This window comes from Melozone crissalis, unplaced genomic scaffold (genome assembly GCF_028551555.1).
Source record: "Melozone crissalis strain CALT ecotype California unplaced genomic scaffold, PUWL_Pcris_2 ptg000068l_1, whole genome shotgun sequence".
Lineage (NCBI taxonomy): Eukaryota > Metazoa > Chordata > Aves > Passeriformes > Passerellidae > Melozone > Melozone crissalis.
The window spans coordinates 18,379,043-18,396,689 of NW_026535846.1; the positions used below are offsets into that span (position 1 = coordinate 18,379,043).

Below are 17,647 nucleotides of genomic sequence, written 5' to 3' on the forward strand. Positions count from 1 at the left end.
GGCTCCGAGTTTTCTGTGCAGGCAGAGATATATATCAGGTTTATTTTGTGAGTGGGAGATACTTAGCAAGAGCAGTTGACTCAGTCTGCGTTTTGAGTAAACAATTCTCTTCATCTTTACATGCAAATTGATTGATTTAAGATTTTTTTGGAGGCTTTTGTCAATTGCTAACAGATACAAAACATTCAGAAGGAAGTGCCACTTCCCTTTGAGTGGGGAGAAAACCTCAGGCACGAGGTGCCAGCAGCTCCTTTCGTTGAGCCAGGGGCTGCACTGGCTTTGCCTGCCCACAAACCCCAGTGCCTCCAGCACTGCCCCCATCAGATCCATGAAATCCACTCGAGAGCCTGAGCTGCAGCAGGGGAGCTCAAGGACCACACACTCCCCCTGGATGTTTAAATCATCCCCAAGCAATCAAGTCTCACACCTCGGAGGATGAGAAAGTGCAAGTGATCCCAACTGGTGGATTACACAAGGGGGGGATGAAAGCACAGAGCACCACAATGCCTGGATTCAACAACAACAAAACGGCATTGAGGCATCCCAGCACAAAAATCCCCATTGTACATTTGATTTCCAGCCATCCCAGCCCTGAGCTGCTAAAAATCACAGGATAAACCATTCCCTCCTCCACAGCTATCCCAAACCCAACCCTGGCGTTTTTGTTTTAATTCAAAGACACATTAATTGTTGTGAAGGCACAAAGTATTACCTGGAATAACACTTCAAATGCAAATTAAGGGCTGTGTAAAATTATTGTAGTGCAAGAGTACCATGGTTTATTAACAGCAGATTTGCAAGGTTAATTTTCAATTATGTATTTCTTATTAGTTTTCTAGCTGTCTTGCTATTATTAAATTTAAAGAGGAAGATACGTTCAATGTGTCCAGCTTCTGTGGCGTTATTACTGATAATTATTCCTATTTTCCAATTTGTGTTACTCTCATGTCTTGCAAAATTTGTAATTAATGAGCAAATAATTATAGCAGCACTTACTAGAGCTGCTTTAGTTAAAGCTGTGTCAGCTTTTGTATTAGGATCCCCATTTTTCAAGGGTTTATAACTCAAGCATAAAAATTCACTCTGGGCAGAGCCTTGTCATAAGAGCTGTCTGCTGAGGGTGATTTTTTGTTTTTAAGTATTTCTAAGCAGCATTATTTTGTTCTTTTTTCTTAAAGTTATGGGCATTTTAATATAGCTGAAAACTTCTGAGGGCACTAAGTGTACAGCACTCTGTTTTCCTATGCTCCAACGTCATGGAAGTAAAGACATTTTATTTTAAGGTGAAGGCATTCACTTTCACAAATAGGAAACAAGATGCTTCAGCATCTCCAAAGCCCAGAACCGGGTTTTTAATGCCTAGTGGTCATTAGCTTTAGAAAACAGACACAGAAGAGAGAACACAGAAGAGAGCTTGACATTCAGGGATGTTTGTGCTGATCCCACCCAGTTAAAGCATTCAGGCACTGCCTCAATTAAGGCACACGAGTGGCCCTTAGGAGTCAACAGGGCTGGCCAGGCTCTCTGGGATGCCCAGAGCATTCACTGCCCAATTCAGCAGAACAAAGCTCTGCTTTTGAGGGGTTTTGGGCTGTCCCCATTCACTGCCCACGTGCCTGGGAGGGATCCACAGGGATCTCTCCTGCAGGATGCTGAGGGCTCACGGGGCTCACGCAGCTCAGCACCTCCTCAGCGAGGGGCTCAGAATCCCACAGGGGCCTGGCTGGTGCCAGCTTACAATTTAGCACAAAACCAGTGCTTCTTTTTTTGTGTGGAGGAGGAAACCCCAAGGGAAAAGCAGCAGGTTCCAACACACCCAGGTTTGCTGCACACACTTGGCCACAAAATGAAATTGGAAAGTGGCAGCTCTAGAACAAATATTCTGCAAAATTTGGGCTCTACAGGACAGCCTGTCACAGCTGCCTCCTCCAAGAATTCCCTGTGGTCACTCATCCAGACACACTGGACACATTCCTTCATCACTCCTGCTCCTCTGTACCCTTCCTCCTGCAAAGGGCCTTGGAGCAGCCACCAGCTCCTGGAAACCTGGAATCATCAGGCTTGGAAAAGACCTGCAGAATCATCAAGTGACTCTTGGAGTGTTTGACCTTAATACTGACCCTGCTTGACCTTAATATTGAGCTTAATTAAAGCAAGACCAGCATAACTCAGCAAACAAGTCAGCAGTGCTGTGAAAATTGGCTTTAGTGCATTTTACACAACCTTTGAAGAGCAGGGAGGATTTAGACATTTCCAGCAGCAAACAAACAGCCAAAAAAATCCCACTTTTACTGGGAGACATAGCCAGAGATGAGATAAAACCAGAGAATGATGAGACCTACCTGCATCAGCCACAGCAAGTCACAGAATGCAAGGCTTGTCCTCTTGAAAATCCAGGTAAGTTATTCTTTGAGCCTCTTCATCAGGAAAGGAGGCTGAGCCTTCTCTGACCTTTTATTTACCCTTCTATGACTCCCATCCCATAGGTTTTTCACACCCTCATTTGGGATAATTATCTCCTCATGTTTGAGTTAATTGATGATGCGGGGGAGCCAGTTTTTATTCTGTTGGTTAATCCAGATCTGCAGCATTTGGAGCCCTTTACTGACTAAGGATCCCAATGACTGAGGGATCCCAACACCCCTCCTCCCTGGGTCCATCATCATGGACAAACCATATTTTATAAGCCTGTATTTCACTGGCAAACCCCCCTGTGTTACAAGAATTCTGGTATCTTTAATTTGCATATATGCAGAGCCTGGTCCAAATATGGCTGATAAATATATGGTATAAATTATATAATAAATATAATAAACTCCTGCCATTTAAACCAAGTGTTCCTCCTCATTTTAGGGGCCTGTTTGTCTTACAGGTAAACATTTTCCCTTACCAACATGTGTCATGAGTTTCCCTCAGTTCAGATTACTCTGCAAAACCAGAGGAATCTCTATGTGCTGATATTCCTTGGTTTCTGGTGGCCTCCCACTTTGGCTGTAACCATGGTGCTGCTTGATTTATCATGGCTGCATGGCACAATGTGTATCTCATTATTCTCTCCTGGAAGCTTTGTATGGCTTTTATTTAGCTGTAAAAACAATTTACATTTTTTGAGCATCTGAATTAAAGATAGACTAGAACTATGACATTGAGAGCTGGAGATTTTATGCAAATTTATTTATAAATATAAATCACATTTAGAATGCAAAATTACACAAATGTCTTCTACAGATCACCCATCTCTTAAAGAAATAATTTCTTTACTTTTTAAGGATAGTGCCTAAACATGTTATCCATATATTTGCAATGGGAATGGAAACTTGGTAAAAAAATCCCAAGTGAAATTTGGGATCAGTTATGTGACAAGGAATCTTTCCAGGTTCAAGTCCACCTGACAGTGCTTCTGTACCCACACCACCCCCAGCACTGTGCCAGAACTTGTGTTACTCAAAAATTCCAGAATAACATTCCTGGGAAAATCCAGCTGCTTGCATCTAATCCCAATAGTCCCAAGCACCGTAAATCCAGGTGTTTTCCCAGTCTTTTGGAATTCCAGAATGGAATAGACTGAACTCTTGAAAGTGGGATACAAGAGATGAGAATTTTCTGACTATAGAGCCCCTCTGAACAGATAATGCAACAGTAGTTCCTTGGATTTCAAAACAATCATGGATTTTGGACACAATTAGGGCCTCATCAAATTTCTTTTGATACCTTTTCCCTTCTCTAATCTCAGGTTTTCCGTTTTCCTCTCTTTTGGGGTCTGGTTGTTTTCTTATTTTCTCTTCTAACACAAAATCTCTGCCCTGGGGGAAAAAAATCAGTTGTTGTTTTCTTGACTTTCCAACAAAATAATCTGTGAGGTCTCAGCTTTGATGAACGGTTTTAGCATAACATTCCTTCTACTTGATGGAAGTGACTTCCAAACCTTCTCAGAAATCTCCATGCTGCCCATCCTTCTGCCACAAGGAATTCTTCTCTGAGCAGTTCTATTCCCATTGCACTTTATCCCCTCAAAAAGGGAAGAATTGTTTCCTAAGGAAAAAAAAGGCATCAAACATTAAGTGTTAATGCCCTGCTCTTCCCTTAGCTCTGCTTCTATACTGAGGTTAAATACAATTCTGGAATCAAAATTAACATAGAAAAGGACTTTTCCCTAAGTCAGAGCAGCTCCATGGGGTATTTGCTACCCTGAGCCTCTGTAATTCACACAACACAATCACAAAATCACTAAGTTTGGAAAAGACTTCCAAGATTGTCCATTCCAATCTTTGACCCAATTCCACCACATCCACTAAACCAAATCACCCACATTTCTGAGCCCCTTCTCACTATTTTACCTATAAAAGCATCCAGCTGCATTTTCCTGTCCTTTGGGTTTGTTTAATTCCACCTTTTGAAAAACTGGAAAGGGAAGAAACTCCAGGATCACAATTGAAAAACTCATAAAATGATCCTTTGAAATTTACCACATTAGAAACTTCCTGTCAATATTTTTAACCATGCCACAAAAAATCCCTAAAAGACACATAAGTTTTGGTTCAGTATCATGAAAAACTTTTAACACTTAATAAAGTGGATATTCTGGTGGATGAACACTGAGGATACATTTCTAATTTTATATATTTAGGGTGACAGAAGGAAAACACCTTTTCTAGCCAATTATTACTCCATCAGCATACTCAGAATTTGCCAATGTGTTGTGGACAGAATGAAGTCCTATTCCTCAAAATTTTCATTATTAATGAAATCTGGATATTTGGAAGACAGGAAAATCCACTGTGAAGAGCAGGAGAGTGATGGCTGTGGATGCTCAGCTTTGCATCCTGGCTGGAACTGGACCAAACACATCCAGCAGGGCTTCAGAACATTGGAGCAGAGATGAAGAGATTAAAAAGGAAAAAAGGAAGACGTAAGAATGAGAAAAGTTGTAACTAAGAAGAGCTGAGTTAACTGGAGGCTGGTTTAACAGATGTAGAATAGTTTTACACCTCAGGAGGGAATTGTGCTGGTACAACCTCCAGTCCCACCTCAGACAATTGGATTTGAGCACGAGTTTAAGGACAAAGCTGAGCTGGGATAGTTTGTGAGATCACTATAAAAGCACAACCTTCCATTCTCCCAAACCATATGGGTTTGACTTCCCATATGGAGTGACAAAATAAAAATGAGTCTAAAAATAACTCTCAAAAGTGCACTGGCTGAAGGCTGCCTCCCAAGCCACAGTTTGATTAGCCTTGTGTTTTATTTCTTCAGCAGCAATTCCCATTTATCTCTGATTTGGAGCATGAAAAGCTGCTTTTATAGTTGTAAGCAGAGGAGAAAAAGGCATCCTGGAAACAAATACAGAGAGAGCTCTTCTGGCTTTACAGGAGCTGCAGAACAAGGAAAACTATTTCAGAGCTGCACAAACCAAAGTGATGCAGGGAGAGCTGGAGCGCTCCTGTGGGAGGGATGGCACTGAATGCCAGCATTCCCACATGGGCTCTGCTGGAAGGTGCCTCTGCAAAAATCAGAGATTTATTTACTTGGTTTCTTGGGTTTTTGTTTATTTTTTTCAGGGGAAAAAATTCCAGCCCCTCCTCAGATGCTGTGGTGGGTGTTGGGCCACTTGCTGCAGGAGAGAACTTGAGGGGCTGGAGTGAGTCCAAGGATGGGAATGGAGCTGGGAAGGGTCTGGAGCACCAGGAGGGGCTGGGGGAGCTGGGAAGGGGCTCATCCTGGAGCAAAGGAGGCTCAGGGAGGACCTTGTGGCTCTGCACAGCTCCTGACAGGAGGGCACAGCCAGGGGAGGCTCTGCTCCCAGGGAACAGGGACAGGAGGAGAGGAAAAGGCCTCAGGCTGGGCCAGAGGAGGCTCAGGTTGGATTTTAGAGAATATTTCTTCATGGAAAGGGTGTAAAGCATTGGAATGGGCTACCCAAGGCAGTGGTGGATTCACCAGCCCTGCAAGTGCTCAGCAAACCTGTGGATGTGGCACCTGGGGACTTGGTGTAGTGGTGAACATGGGGGTGCTGCTGCGTTGACAACTGGACTCGATGACCTTAAAGTTTTTTCCCAACCTGAATGATTCCATGATTCTAAATTTTAAATTCCTTCCTGCTCCAGCTGGAGAAGGGAATAGACCATCATCAAGCAGCTGGAGATTTGCTGGTGGCATCCAAGACCCGAAACCCCTGGCTCTGAAGGAGAAGGAGGGAAGATCAGTCTTTGTGGGAGCCCCCTGACATGAAGGAAGAGCTGAGTCTCTGCTTGAAGACAAGAAGGAAATGTCCCAGCTGGGCTTCTCAGGGATTACTTTCCCCATGCTGGAGAACCCAAGAACAGCATAAACCCACTAATAGATGTTGTTTTAGATGAGCAGAAAGGTTGATTTTTGTAGGGAGCCTGGGTGAAACATTTGTCCCTGGCTGGCTTCTGAATCTGTCATTGGTATTTCTCATTATTTGTGTCTTAATCAGATAACTAAAAGAATTCACATCCAACTTTCCAGGATGATGGAGAAAACAATGTCTTGCTTTTCCAGCATTTCAGTTTTCCCACCTCCTTGGGTTGGCCTGGGTTTTTGCAGGTTTATAGGTTTCCTGCAGGCTCTGGCACTGCACACTTTGTGCACACTCTGGGACAGTTTCTGTCCTGTTTCTGCATTAATGTTTGTTACTGTGGATGCAAAAGTGAAATAAAATTGAGAAAAAATTGTGTTTGCAAGAAAAAGACGCCCCTCTCCTCAGCACAGAAGGGACACAGCAATGTCATGGTGGGGCTGGGGAGGGAGGAGCAAATCCCAGGTCTGGTTCAGCTCAGAAGGAGTGAAATGTCCAACCCCTTCACTCTTCAGGAATCTGGAGTGAGAAAAATCCAGACTGAATCCAGGAGCCTGCACTGGACACACATCACACCACAGCCCAACATCTGCCACAGTGCTCAATAAAGTTCTTCTATTTTATTTTTTTTCATCTCTCTGCAGTTTCTTAAAGCTCTAGGAATGATTTTCCCAATCTGAGCAAAAAGCTCTGCACTCCCCCTTAAAAGAGATTTCAATAATATCTAAGAAATATTCAAATCTAAGGAGGGGAAAGAAATCAAGAGTGGGAAAAGGCTGTAAAAGCATTGGCAGAGAGAGGATTAGAAACCAGCTTTTCTCTACAGAATTTATAGAGAGAGAAAAAAATCCACCACTTTGGAAACAATTATTTACAAAGTTCAAAGAGTTTGGTACCCTTTGCTCGGGTAAGATAAGGGGCAACAAATAGCACCCACAGCCGGGAGGAGTTTAACCCAATTACTCCTGTCAGCAAAACTAATTTCACAAAGCGCATTTCAGGCAGGAAGAATACTTTCCTTGCTCGCGATTCCTTTTTACATTGCTAATAAGTCTCTCAGCAGTCGATTAGAAGAGCCTCTTGAGCCAGGAGCGGGATCGCCCTGAGCGCTCCCAGCTCCGGAAAATTCCTGATTGGAGCCGGGGGGAATTTGGCCCGAGGAGCTCCCCTGCAGGTGTTTGGTGCCCGGCTGTGTCATTGCAGGGGCTGCCGGTGGTTATTGCACACTGGCAGCCCTCAGGAACAGGATCTGGGGCTGCTCTGACCCTGCTCCATCACTGACAGCCAGAAATCAAAGGGTGATTTTAGGGATGCGCGTCCAGAGAGGGGAACAGGACTCACCTGCCTGACAACTGGATAAAGCTGACAAACTTTAAAGATTTGTCCCAAATGATGCAAAATCTGTCTGGAACATGCCAAATCCTGTCACCTGCTGAGCCAGGTAAACCCTTTAAGGCAATGTAGGTTCAGAGGGATCTAATTTCAGTAAAAAAATGATGGATGAGGGACAAGGATGATCAAGGACAGCCCTCTCCAGGTGGGTGCCTCTTTCCCCAGCTCCACAGATGGGGAACATTTCCCGAGGAGATGCTGAAAAGCCCCTGGCCATGCTCTCTGGAAGTGAACAGCAGCAGGAAGATGAGCAGTGGATATGAGAGACAGAGAATTTAAACTTTTTGACTCTTCCCCAGAACAATCTGAAAAGAAAAATTCAGTCTCTTTGTGGATAAATACAATTTTATCAACTGTGCTGAAGGCAGTGAGAAGCCCCAGGCAGCCCTTGGTACCTCACCTGCACCTGGAAAATTAATGCAGTGTCTTAATTCACCCAGAGAAATGCTCACTTATGCAAAGAAAATATTCAGGTGATGGAGAAGAGGATCAGCTTCCAGCTTTGGGTATTCTGGGCAGCTCTGTGATCCGTGTGTAGGCACCTCACTGAAGATCAGGGACTGGAGATGTCCATGTCCATCCCAGACATTATAAGAAATCATCTGACATCTAAATCCAGCACACAGAAAATAGGCTAAATTCATTAAGCCAAGTTATTCCATTTTAATTCTCACTTTTTAGTTTCCATTCCAAAGGCTTTGTGACAATTCATGTCAAAGTGCCGAGTAAATATTTTCTTGTGCTGTGAGGAAGATGATGTCAGGCAGTGATGGGAGTGAAATACTGACTTTGTAAAACTGTTTGGACCTCTGATAGGATTGACTCATTTTGTGAGATTATAGAAAATGCATTCCATTATTATATACACCCCTAGAGGCCCCGTGGAGGTGAGATTCTGCATCTCACAATGTTATTTAACCAGGAAAAGACTGTCTAAGTAAATAAAAAATCTGCAGGATGTGACTTCATCGTGCACTGTTGACACCTGCTTCTATGATTTAAAGGATGTTACTAAGAATATCAGGGTTGCTAATGTAAATGATGAAGAAATCAGAGGTCAATCATATAATAATAAATACTAGCATAGGTTTCCCAAGGCCAGAAGTGCCTGCAGTGGTAATTGGAATTATGATTTTACTGTTGAATTATGTGATACTGAAAACACTTTGTTCTCTGCTGCTTTCCTGGAACTGCTCCATTAAAGCCAAGGAGACAAACTCTCCAATTTTGTTTAATCCAAGAATTAATGTCCCCTTTCCATGAGGATTCTTTTTCCTTCCTCACCCTGTACACAAAGTTGTGTTAGAGAGGTGTCCCTTGTGTCCCTGCTGCTGATCTGAGCACCCCAATTCTGGATATTCAGGATAAGGTGGAAAAAGAGGAAAACTCCTCCAAACAGCCCTGTAGGCACAAAGGAAACATCAAATCCTTCCTCAGCCACAAGCCACTTCCCTATGGAACACCAGGATAAAATGCTCTCAAAGTGCATTAATGCAACAGCCAATACATTAGATTTGATGAAAGATTGGTCCCAACGATATAGTTAAATTGACAGAATAACTGAAGCTCATGGCACTATTTACTGCATCTCTCAATTACTCTGGACACACAGAAAGCACCAAAAAAAACGTGGCTGCAGCTTTAGAATAATTCATTTGGAGTTATCCAGCAGCACCTTGTGCAGCAAAAAAATCAGCCCATTAGCCAGGCTGGTGCTGGGAGGAAATTCCAGAGGCTGAGGAGCTCTGAGTGTCATCCTTCCCCACCTCCAACACCCCTCCCTGCACTGCTGTCCCAGAGCAGCCTGAAAGTCACAAGAATTAAATATTTTCAGCAATAAGAGTTGCTGTGTGCTGCCTGTCTTACCTGGGGATTCCTGCCAGCACCGCACACAGCTTTGGAAACGCCGCTAAATCATATTTTTTGCAGGGCAAAACCCGCCACAAACTAATTTTATAATGCTGCCTGGATATTGTTGGGCTGTTTTCCTTTCATGCCTGTGACTCCTTGCTGACAGGCAGCTCACGGAATTCGTGCTGGAGCTGGTGCCTGGTGCTGGAACACTCCGTGTGGAGAAACCGGGATACGCCACGAGTGTCTCAACGCGGTTACACAAAAGTCTAAAATTAGGTCATAAATTATATAATCCTGCAAGGAAACAACAAATTTAATGACTATGCCAAACCAGAGATAAAAGCTGAGGAAGGAAATAGCATCTTGCTCATTAAATATTAAGGATCAGATCCTTCAAACACTTTCCAGTGATGAACTCTGTGGGAGCTTGGCATCTGTATTTGTGTGTGTTCTATAGAATGTGCTTATACATCACATACAAGTGCTGGGTGTGATTTATGGAGCACACACACATAGTAAGTATATTTATAATGCATAAATACATTCCATCAAGAGCAGAGAAGGTGATTAGTGAGAGTTTCCTAAGAGGTTTAATCAGATATTTTGATGGCTTATTTCCAGTGTTGCTCCAAAAGCATTTTTCATTGCAGGGCACTGGCAGGGAGCAGGTAGAGGCTTCTCCTCTCCCCACTTACAGCAGCAGCAGCTTTCACATCACATCACATCACATCACATCTTCAGTGGGACTGAAGAACCCTGTAAAGGAAGAAAGATTACCAAGATGTAACAATGGATTTGAAAATTCCCTGCAACCTTTGAATGCCTCCCCTAATGCTGCTGTGCCCCAGCCTTTCTTCTCACCTTACACGAGGCAAATCTGGTTTGATCTGTCTGAGACAACGCAGGGGCGAGGTCTTGTGAATATTCCCTTAAAAGTTGGAAGCGATTCCCTCGGGCCGATGGCTGTGCTGATGTCCTGGGTATGTTAATGAGAGGGAATGGGGATCTCTGATGGAAAAAGGCAGATAGCACTCCCGTCCTTGCTGTCGTCAAAGCCTCTCTGATAACCATGTCCTTCTCTTCAAAGATTTGAGTCATTTGTGGATTGACTACATAATCCTTGTGCTGGAGCCTGGGAAAACTGCTGTTGATGCCCTTGGCAAATTCTTAGCCTAAAAAAGCATGAAAAAGAGGACCAAGTAATTTCAATTCCATAAAATACATTAAATGCAGCACACAGGTATGTAAATGGGAAACTCCATAACTGTAATTTGCCCATTTAGAGCCTGATCTAAAGGCTATAAAAGTTAATTTGAAATCTTTTCATTGATTTTAATGGCCTTTAGATCAGGCCTGTATTACCCCCTGCATATCATGTTTGTTTCAGTGCAATAGTGTATTTATGTAAAATGTGAGTTATGTGGATTATAACACATGCAGATCCCCTGCTTATTGTGCAAGGACAAAGCTTGTGGAATTTACAGGCTTTAGCAACACACATAAAATCCAAAAAAAACCAAAATAAAGTCCCAAATAATGATTAGTCTTTTTAAAAGTGAGATTAAAAAAACAATGATGAGGCCTTATTTCATTATATACTAATACAACCTAAATGTATTTTAAGGATCATGAAATCCAAATGGAAATTTGCACAATTCCTCATTTCTGACTGCAGCAGTTCAACAACAACAGCAAAAAATTAGATGTAAATGATTCAAAACCTCTCAAAGAAACTGCACTCCTTTTTTTCTAATTTGGAGAGAAGAAAAAAAAGGGTTTCAACCCAAGCTCAGCAAGGGATAACAGCATTACAGGCGCTGCATGGAGAATTTAGCCACTCATAATTCCAAATCCTTCTCAAATGCTTTATTGCTATAAGGTGGCTCATAGCAGCCTCTACACAACAGGACTCCCATAGCATTAACCATGAGAGATAGGCTTCCCGAAAGAAACTATAGCAAAGTAATTGTAAATCTCTAATGATGCATAAAACCGAGCTGAATTGGTCCTGAATTCTCAGCATAAAAGAAATGAACCATCAGAAGAACCAATTCTGGTGGCAGTATAACACACCCCAGTGTGGAAACTGTTTATGGTGTTTGCTGCAGTGGAAATATTCCCACTAATATGCAAGGATAGGAATTCATTAAAAAGGCCCTGAATGCTGCAGCTTCTTGGGATGCCACATGTGACTGAGACTGAAAACAAATCGTTAGCCAAAAAGAAAATCTCGTCTGTACCAAAGCAGCTCATTGGCTCAGGCAGTGCCAGTTTGCTGTACAATAAATTCAGCAGTGGGATCTGCAGGGTCTTTTTTTACTGCATTTAGGTGAATAAATGCAGTGGGATCTGCAGGGTTTTAAACCCACCTTGTAAGACCTCCAGGGTGGTTTTATGCATCTTGGGGGGTTTGGCAGCACCAGGCTGGGCTTTGTTGGAACTGTGCCCACCAAGATGTTCCCTGGACTGCTTGGACAGACCAGACTGAAGCCTCATCCCCCTCCAAAAAATCCTGTGCCCAACAGGACACCTGACCTGGGAGCCCCAGTGATGGCCTTCAAGGGACATGGCCATAGGCAGCTCAGAGAGCTGTCTGCGTTAACACCCAAACTCTCCATTTTCCTCAGAAAGCTTAGCCCATTCCCACCAGATAAGCACCCAATAAAATATTTAAAACCATAATTAACAATACAATTTAATTAATTAACAATGCAATCCACAAACTCTACCAACGTACCGGGCTCATTCCAGAAACCTGGACCCTCTCCAGTTAAACCATCACTGTCCAGAGGCACCTTGCTCCAGGAGCAGATCAGATGGATGATCTGGGAGACCAGGAATGCCAGAACAAGAGGCTGCACACATTCCCCACACAGCCTCACCCAGGAGCTCCAGTGTTGCCATAAATCCCATTTTTTGGGGTGAGGAACCATCGTGCTTTCGCATCCAGTAGATCTCTGGGGTTTTTTTTGGCACTGCTAAGAGGTGTGGGATCATGGGATGAAGCTTTTCTGGCACCAGGGCATCTGTCCACTGAGAAGGAGATTGACAGGGCTGGAATGGCTGGGTTCGTTTGTTTTCTCATTTCACAACTCGGAAGAGCCAGACATCTGAGAGCTCGAATGCTTCATTGCACGGTGTCAAAACCGGCGCAGGCACAGATTTGAAATCTGCATACGTGGACAAAAAGAGGGAGTATTTGAAATTAATTACAATTTCCAGGCACTACCCAGAGAACAATATTTACCCATAATAAGCATGCACCAAGGAATGGCACATTTACTGCACGGTTTTTAGTGAAGCTGCAGTTTTCCACACTGGTGTGTAGGACTCCAAGGCTTAACCAGGACTTTTCATTTTACAAAAGCATTTTTAAGAGTTCTCTTATAAAAAAAAATTAAATATCACTGATTTAAAGTCAAGCTAAAATGAAATGAAATGTGAGTGACCCACTGGGACTTCCTATGCTTGCAGTTGCATTTATCTGCATCGCACACAACCCATCAGTTATAAAACATCCCATAACTCTGTATAGGTGTCACAGCCTTACTTATAATCCTCCTGGAAATTCTGGGAAGAAAAGGTAAACTATTTTAGAAGGGGGAAAAAGTAAAAGAAAATAATAATAATTGGTTTTACTCTGTTTCAAGATAAAGAAATAGGTGAAGAAATGAAATTTTCCTAATAAATAACCTCCTTGTGCATAAATATAACAATAAAGGAATGGGAAAAGTGAGAAAAGAGGGGTGACCCACAGCATATGTAAATGAAAAAAGAATTAATTCACACTGCTGCAAACTTCCTTCCCATTGGTGAGGTGCTGGCACTGTATCTTTTTATTTGCCTCTGATTTAGGGGTCTTACCCTGTGACCAATTTATTGGTGCACATTTTGGAAATAAAATCCAAACTAGGTGACCCATTTCCCTGAGGATCCCACAGCAGGAAGTGCTGTCCAAGATGCCCCAGCTGACACCTCTCTATTCCAAGGTACCTCCATTTTCCCCAATCAAATCAGAGCAACTCTAATTAAAGGTAAACAAGAAGCTAAAGTGAGATGAATGCTTTATAGGTGCTTCATGCTTCCCTACATTGATTAATAGATAAAGAATTCATCCCTCCACCAAATTAGTTGACAAACCGTGCTGTAATTACTCCCTGTACACGATGATCTGTAGGCACAGGGACTCCAGCAGGGACTGAGCTCCCTCCAAAGATGTTTTGTGCTGGTTGGCTGCACCCACCAGGTATTTACATCCCACAAATCTTGTCTTTGTATTCCAAGTTTCTCAATATGGTTTTAATTTGAAATTAAGGCAGGGGTGGTCACTATTTCATGGAATGCCATCACTTGTGAATCAGGTTTGCAGCATGGGCAGCTGCCCTGGACTCTGCTGTTTCTTTGCTTTTTGAGTTTAATTTTTCCTTTTGTTTTTTTGCATGTTACTCTGCTCTGTGAGCAGCAAACACAATTTTCTTTCACCTATTGATGAAATTTTGTGAAAGCAGCACATTTGCCACCTCAAAACTAACCCCAAAGTTGATCCATAGGACCCTTGACCATCCTAAAGCAGAGCACTACAAGAGAAAAGCACTTCAGGGCTTGCACCAAATATTGTCTGGCCACCATGGACCAGGCTGGAGGCATCCATAGATGGGCTCCAACTTCTGGATAATGCATTGATTGAGTTATTTTTAAGGAGTTTGCTATTAGAATAATTAATGGTTGTTAGGGTAGAAACCAGCAGCTGGGGAGGGGGAGGATACAGGGCTTAGTCTTGTTCATTGATTACTTTGCAGTTCAAGTTTTGCAAGGGGGATCCAGCCCTTGAGATGGACATTCCCGTGCTGGAAAAAGGGGAATCAATAAATCTATTGGGAAAAACATAATTTCATTTTCCTTCTTAACCAGAAATTGAGATACACACATTTCTCCCTCCCTGCTTTTGCCTGACTTAAATATATCCTGTGTTATGTAAGTAATTGTTTTGAACCCACTCTAGGACACAGCCAGAGACATGACTCCAATAACACATTATCAGTAAAACAAAGCAAAACAGTTTCATGTCCCTGCTGGGTTTGTATATCCACTCTTAAATGAGCAGATTGTCTCATTATTCACCCTGATCTGGTCATTGTATGCTTAGTCACAGCTGTCACAACAGGTGCCCGAGCCTCCCCCTCCATGGCACTGCCTTTGCTCTCTGGAGTTTGTTGTCACATTCCTCTGGTGGCTTTGCTGTTCCCTCTCTGGCTCTTTCCAGGCTCACCTTCATCATTCCTTCGGAAATCATCCAGGTTTGGCTAACCTGGGATATAACCAACCTTCATAATTCCTGCTGAAATCACCTGGGTTTGGCTAACCTGGGATATAACCAACCTTCATAATTCCTGCTGAAATCACCCAGGTTTGGCCAACTTGGGATATAACAAACCTTCATCATTCCTTCTGAAATCATTTAGGTTTGGCTAACCTGGGATATAACAAACCTTCATCATTCCTTCTGAAGTCATCCAGGTTTGGATAACTTGGGATATAACAAACCTTCATCATTCCTTCTGAGATCATCCAGGGTTGGGTAACTTGGGATATAACAAGTGTCACCCCGATTTTTTAGGATTTTCTAAGTCTTCTGATGTTTACATTCTTGTAGCAAACTTTCTGACACACTTTCTGTAAATAACTCATTGTTTTGCATTCTTTTATGGAGGAGGAGAAATTTGATGGACTGTTGGTTTGCCCAGTGTCATTGGAGAGGTGGCACTGTCACCCTCCAATCCACTGTCACTTTTGGAAAACTGTAAATGTTGGAGTCAGAAATTAAACTCCCCTTTTCTTCACCTTGAGAGCAGCGGTGTGCGCTTGTGTTGTTTTGTGTCCTATAGTGACAAACAAACCTTCATTATTCCTTCTGAAATCATCCAGGTTTGGCTAACCTCGGATATAACAAACCTTCATCGTAGCCATCAGTTCTTCACAAGCTGATGTTCCTCATCCCATCACACAAACCCAATTTATCCATCAACTTTGGCCATGGTTGTCTTGCCCAGACTTTTCCCATCTCTCTCAGTATCTCCAGTGACCACTTCTCATGGAATTTGGTATTCCAGGACAGGGCTAGAGGCTGATTCCTCCACTAGACCAGACCATGCCAAGCGACAGCAGGAGTCTCCAGTGAGTTGAGAATTTCCGTGGGCACTTGTCCAACATTATATTTAACAAGAAAATTCTTTGGAAACAGCTTTTATGCCCCAAGATATCATCTCTTCCCTTTTATTTCTCTTTAACGTCCTTTGGTGGTGGTGTGGGGCTCCCAGGGTTTGTGCAGAGCTGCTCCCCTCCTGTTCCTCTGCTCTCACCGCAGATTTATACATCACATTTTCCCACTGAGCTCAGCACTCACTGGGGATCTTTTACTGCTGAAAATCCTGCGAGTTCTTCAATTATCAGCACTGTGCCACTGTGAGCTAACAAACTTTATCTAATACAGCAGCATATCAAACATTTTTAGTTCTGTAACAAATGTTTTCTTAGCTGGAAGCAAATCTCCTCTGATATTAAAGTACCTCCAAATAAAGAGACAACTTTATATGAATTTTTTTTCTATTGTTTTCAAGGAATATATTGCAGGTTGAGGGGAAAATATACACAATTCAAGCAAGCTCTTTTATGTTTTGTAGACATCAGAATTTAGGGCCTAATTCCTGAAATGATGTAATCCATCAGTCCCACTGAATTCCAAAGGCTGGTGAGGGAGAAACTAGACTGAAAGCCAGGAATGTAACCTGTATCAATCCCCTGAAGCACTGAAAAGATTTCTATAATTTTCCTTCACAAAGGAGCAAGAAAAATACCCAGCTCTTGATTTACAGAATAAATAAATTCAGTGCATTACTACTCCTACTACCACCATTTGTTTTCTCTCTAGAAATCCAGAGTTAGGGGCTAAACCAGGCATTTCTATCTCTTTGGGATTAAAATCTTCTTTTTTCCCTAATTTACCCTTCCTGCCCTGCCTTCCCTGTCCTGCACCACAGGAAATCTCTACAGAAACACAACTCCCTACAGCTGAGAACAAAGTTTTACCAAAATCTTCAATACATTGCCACCATTTTTAATGCAATTTATTGCCTGAAAACCAAAAGTAGAGGCAGTATCGTGTTCATCCAGATTTCTCTTGGTCACCTCCACTTTAAATAATTCATCCTCCCTGTTGTTACATTTTACAGCTCTTTGGGAGTATTAATTAGCACAAGGAGCTAAATTGACTTAACTTTTTGCTGTCTTAAAACCGAGTAGGGAATTAGTTCCTCTCTTATTCTCCCTCTTTTTCCATCTTACTTAAAAAAGCAAAATAATTATTTCTGGTGTTTGTGACTTGACCTTTTTCAGGATGAGAAGTGCCCCAGACTGGGATTGGGTCACCTGTTAAAATAAATGGGAGAAGCAGTACCTGAATGTAGGTATGGACTGATGGAAAAGGAAACACCAATCTGCAAAAAATGTAAACAAATTTGGAGGGAGGAACAAATCAGAGGGGTGATTTGGTGGGGAACAAACCAGAACTGAAAGCTGGTATCCTACAAAACCATCAGTGCAAAGGATCTGAAGGAAAGGAGCTGGGCCACGGCTTTTTTTGTTTTGCTCTTTTTGTCCTTAATGGGGTTTTTTGGTGCTGGTGTTGATTTTGGGGGATTTTTCTTTACCTTGTTCTGATTGCTTTATTTTATGGCTTGGCTTCACACACTTTCCCCAAAAATCACTGACCAGGATAAAAACTTTGATTGCTCCAGAAATCCCTTCCCCAAAGGGAGCAGGACACAGCTACTCCAGGAGGTTTGAACCCACTCTCATTTTTGGCATTTCTATCCTTATGAAACCTTCATCTTCCATATCATTAAGCTCTTCCCATTCAAAGATCCCAAAAAGATGGCTGTGCCAACTACCCAGCCTGGAGTTCAAGGCCTTTATGGGTGAGGAGACATTTGAGAGCACAATAACAACACAAAATCTTTATCAAAGATTGTCAGAGAGTTGGAATTACCAGTGGCTATCAGTCAATAATTGTTGGAGTAAGTGATG

General features: G+C 42.5%; 1 long non-coding RNA gene across 2 annotated transcripts; it reads right to left on the reverse strand.

Annotated features, from left to right (window-relative positions):
• Positions 1 to 3,176: 3,176 nt before the first annotated feature.
• Positions 3,177 to 12,453, reverse strand: LOC128945920 (uncharacterized). Of its 2 annotated transcripts, XR_008483905.1 has the most exons (4): positions 12,303 to 12,453; positions 10,427 to 10,737; positions 10,261 to 10,321; positions 3,177 to 4,032 (listed from the first exon to the last, which is right to left on the reverse strand). It is a non-coding gene; the product is annotated as an uncharacterized LOC128945920 (long non-coding RNA). The 2 variants fall into 2 exon arrangements; XR_008483904.1 differs by lacking the exon at positions 3,177 to 4,032 and having other exon boundaries at positions 9,492 to 10,321.
• Between the last annotated feature and the right edge of the window lie 5,194 nt (positions 12,454 to 17,647).